This window comes from Rhinoraja longicauda, unplaced genomic scaffold, assembly GCF_053455715.1.
Source record: "Rhinoraja longicauda isolate Sanriku21f unplaced genomic scaffold, sRhiLon1.1 Scf000574, whole genome shotgun sequence".
In the NCBI taxonomy this organism is placed as follows: Eukaryota; Metazoa; Chordata; class Chondrichthyes; order Rajiformes; family Arhynchobatidae; genus Rhinoraja; species Rhinoraja longicauda.
In genome coordinates, this window is record NW_027601790.1 from 12,501 (window position 1) to 17,500 (window position 5,000).

Genomic DNA, 5,000 nt, shown 5'->3' on the forward strand with positions numbered 1-5,000 from the left:
CGCCGAAGGCGGCGTACTTTAAAGTACTGCAGCTCGAGCGCACAAGGTGCGCGGGGAATTGTTAGCGGCGCCGTGCTTGTGCTGGCGGTGACCATGGCTGCCTGCTCCTTTGGTTCACGATGTCCCCGCCGAAGGCGGCGTACTTTAAAGTACTGCAGCTCGAGCGCACAAGGTGCGCGTGGAATTGTTAGCGGCGCCGTGGTTGTGCTGGCGGTGACCATGGCTGCCTGCTCCTTTGGTTCACGATGTCCCCGCCGAAGGCGGCGTACTTTAAAGTACTGCAGCTCGAGCGCACAAGGTGCGCGGGGAATTGTTAGCGGCGCCGTCGTTGTGCTGGCGGTGACCATGGCTGCCTGCTCCTTTGGTTCACGATGTCCCCGCCGAAGGCGGCGTACTTTAAAGTGCTGCAGCTCGAGCGCACCATGTGCGTGGGGAATTGTTAGCGGGGGCGTCGTTGTGCTGGGGGCTGACTGTCCCTAGTGGGTATAGGATAATGTTAATGTACGGGGATCGCTGGGCGGCACGGACTTGGAGGGCCGAAAAGGCCTGTTTCCGGCTGTATGTGTATGATATGATATGATATGATGCCTGCCTGCTCATTTGGTTCATGATGTCCACGCGGCAGGCGGAATATTTTAAAAGCACTGTTCTGTACGAAGTGCACAATGTCCGTTGGGGAAATGCAGCTGGGGGTCGGTCGACCGGCTGACGACGCCTGCCTGCCGATTTGGTTCACGATGTCCCCGCCGAAGGCGGCATACTTGAAAGTACCGCCGTTCGCGGCGCGCAATTTGCGGGGGGAGGAATTGTTAGTGCACGTCTGTGTGCTAGGTGACGATGCTTGCCGACTTGGTTCATGCCGTCCACGCCGAAGACGGCGCCGTTTAAAGTACTGCCGCTCGAGGTGCACAATTTGCGGGGGAATTGTTAATGGGCGTCGGCGTGCTGGGTGACGATGTGGAGATGTGGAACGCCGAGCCAGATCTATCTTATTTGTTTGCTTGGCCCACTGGACTTTGCATGGGCTTTGCAACACTGTGTGCTAGGTTAAATCACGGCCAATAGAGTGAGTGTTTTTAATGATCCTGATCTGATAAGGGGACTAGAGGTAAAAGAGCCGTTAGGAGGCAGTGATCACAACACGATAAGTTTTACTCTGCAAATGGAAAGGTAGAAGGGAAAATCGGAAGTGTCTGTATTACAGTATAGCAAAGGGGATTACAGAGGCATGAGGCGGGAGCTGGCCAAAATTGACTGGAAGGAGGCCCTAGCAGGGAAGACGGTAGAACAGCAATGGCAGGTATTCCAGGGAATAATGCAGAGGTTGCAGGATCAATTTATTCCAAAGAGGTGGAAAGACTCTAAGGGGAGTAAGAGACACCTGTGGCTGACAAGGGAAGTCAGGGACAGCATAAAAATTAAGGAGAGGAGGTATAACATAGCAAAGAAGAGTGGGAAGACAGAGGATTGGGACTCTTTTAAAGAGCAACAAAAGTTAACTAAAGAGGCAATGCGGGGAGAAAAGATGAGGTGCGAGGGTAAACTAGCCAATAATATAAAGGAGGATAGCAAAAGTTTTTTTAGGTACGTGAAGAGGAAAAAAATAGTCAAGGCAAATGTGGGTCCCTTGAAGACAGAAACGGGGGAATTTATTATGGGGAACAAAGAAATGGCAGACGAGTTAAACCGTTACTTTGGGTCTGTCTTCACTGAGGAAGATACACACAATCTCCCAAATGTTCTAGGGGCCGGAGAACCTAGGGTGATGGAGGAACTGAAGGAAATCCACATTAGGCAGGAAATGGTTTTGGGTAGACTGATGGGACTGAAGGCTGATAAATCCCCAGGGCCTGATGGTCTGCATCCCAGGGTACCTAAGGAGGTGGCTCTAGAAATAGTGGAAGCATTGGAGATCATTTTTCAATGTTCTATATAGATTCAGGATCAGTTCCTGTGGATTGGAGGATAGCAAATGTTATCCCACTTTTTAAGAAGGGAGGGAGAGAGAAAACGGGTAATTATAGACCAGTTAGTCTGACATCAGTGGTGGGGAAGATGCTGGAGTCAATTAGAAAAGACGAAATTGCTGAGCATTTGGATAGCAGTAACAGGATCATTGCGAGTCAGCATGGATTTACGAAGGGGAAATCATGCTTGACAAATCTACTGGAATGTTTTGAGGATGTAACTAGGAAAATTGACAGGGGAGAGTCAGTGGACGTGGTGTACCTCGACTTTCAGAAAGCCTTCGACAAGCTCCCACATAGGAGATTAGTGGGCAAAATTAGGGCACGTGGTATTGGGGGTAGGGTACTGACATGGATAGAAAATTGGTTGACAGACGGAAAGCAAAGAGTGGGTATAAATGGGTCCCTCTCGGAATGGCAGGCAGTGACCAGTGGGGTACCGCAAGGTTCGGTGCTGGGACCCCAGCTATTTACGATATGCATTAATGACTTAGACGGAGGGATTAAAAGTACCATTAGCAAATTTGCAGATGATACTAAGCTGGAGGGTAGTGTGAATTGTGAGGAAGATGCAATAAGGCTGCAGGATGACTTGGACAGGTTGTGTGAGTGGGCGGATACATGGCAGATGCAGTTTAATGTAGATAAGTGCGAGGTTATGCACTTTGGAAGTAAGAGTAGAAAGGCAGATTATTGTCTGAATGGTGTCAAGTTAGGAGGAGGGGGAGTTCAACGAGATCTGGATGTCCTAGTGCATCAGTCAATGAAAGGAAGCATGCAGGTACAGCAGGCAGTGAAGAAAGCCAATGGAATGTTGGCCTTCGTAACCAGAGGAGTTGAGTATAGGAGCAAAGAGGTCCTTCTACAGTTGTAGCGGGCCCTGGTGAGACCGCACCTGGAGTACTGTGTGCAGTTTTGGTCTCCAAATTTGAGGAAGGATATTCTTGCTATGGAGGGCGTGCAGCGTAGGTTCACTAGGTTAATTCCCGGAATGGCGGGACGGTCGTATGTTGAAAGGCTGGAGCGATTGGGCTTGTATACACTGGTATTTAGAAGAATGAGGGGGGATCTTATTGAAACATATACGATAATTAGGGGATTGGACACATTAGAGGCAGGAAACATGTTCCCAATGTTGGGGGAGTCCAGAACAAGGGGCCACCGTTTAAGAATAAGGGGTAGGCCATTTAGAACGGAGATGAGGAAGAACCTTTTCAGTCAGAGAGTGGTGAAGGTGTGGAATTCTCTGCCTCAGAAGGCAGTGGAGGCCAGTTCGTTGGATGCTTTCAAGAGAGAGCTGGATAGAGCTCTTAAGGATAACGGAGTGAGGGGGTATGGGGAGAAGGCAGGAACGGGGTACTGATTGAGAGTGATCAGCCATGATCGCATTGAATGGCGGTGCTGGCTCGAAGGGCTGAATGGCCGACTCCTGCACCTATTGTCTATTGTCTATTGTCTATAATCAACCACTTTATTTTGCCCGTCTTTGTGACTCCTCTTTGACACGTCGATCACCGCTGAGGCTGTTTTACCTGTTTCCCCTATGTACCGTAAGGTACACTCCTTACATTGAACTGCATACACCCCATTATTTCGCTCACGGGTTATCCTCTGTGCTATCCAGTCTCTCCTGTCACCCTGTTCTATGTTTTTGTCTATTACCCAGTGGGAGCAGGCCCCATATTGACATTAATTTGTAACCCTACTGCTCCCCTCGTCTGCTGGTTTTATCACCATCTCATGTTTATCCCTCAGCTCTGCCGTGGTCTCCCTCTCTTTTTTTCTGGTGAGGTTCGGCCTATCCTTTGTCATGGGCATATCCCAGGCTGTTTTAGTAACGTTCTTTTAAAACGTGTCGTGTTTGTTTGGCTTTACCCACGTTCCAGCATTAGAGGCCAATTTTTGCAATGTTTCCTGGGTGGGATTTGCCGGTTTTACAAATGGTGTCACTATCTCACCCTGCTTCCTGATACCCTTATGGGGTCGGCTCTGTTCTTGCAGAACCCTCGGGTGGTGCAGAGTCTGGGCCTTGTTATCAATATCTTGCCCTGCTTCCCGATACCCTTGCGGGTTCGGCTCTGTTCTTGCAGATCCCTCAGGTGGTGCAGAGTCTGGGCGGCATCGTCACCCAGCACACCGACGCCCACTGAAAATTACCCACGCACAGTGCGCGCCTGGAGCGGCAGTAGTTCAAACTACCCCTACCCCTACCCCTACCCCTACCGCTACCCCTACCCCTACCCCTACCCCTAACCCTAACCCTAACCCTAACCCTAACCCTAACCCTAACCCTAACCCTAACCCTAACCCTAACCCTAACCCTAACCCTAACCCTAACCCTAACCCTAACCCTAACCCTAACCCTAACCCTAACCCTGACCCTAATGCAGGCAGAGTTATTTATAAAGTGGCCCAGACTCTGCACCACCTGAGGGTTTTGTAACAGAACCAACCCCATAAGGGTTTCAGGAAGCAGGGCAAGATATTGATAACAAGGCGCAGACTCTGCACCACCTCAGGGTTCTGCAAGAACAGAGCCGACCCCATAAGGGCATCAGGAATCAGGGCAAGATATTGATAAAATGGCCCAGACTCTGCACCACCTGAGGGTTCTGCAAGAACAGAGCCGACCCCATAAGGGCATCAGGAAGCAGGGCAAGATATTGGTAACAAGGCCCACGGGGAAGGCGGCATACTTTGGGGTTATTTTGTAGTGAGTTTTGAAGGCATGTGCTAGTGTTACGCATACCGAGGGCGCGCAAAGTTCGGCGCGCCCGGGCCAAAACGCCTCTGCTGGCCGCGGCCGAGTCGGCCGACGGATTGCCACGGACTTGCTTGACGACCTGTCACTCTCCGTGCATCGGTTGCACGCCCGGTTCGTCCTTTCCATTTGTTTCATGATGTACACGCGGCAGGCGGAATATTTTAAAAGCACTGTTCTGTTCGAAGTGCACAATGGCCGTTGGGGCAATGCAACTGGGGGTCGGTCGACCGGCTGACGACGCCTGCCTGCCGATTTGGTTCACGATGTCC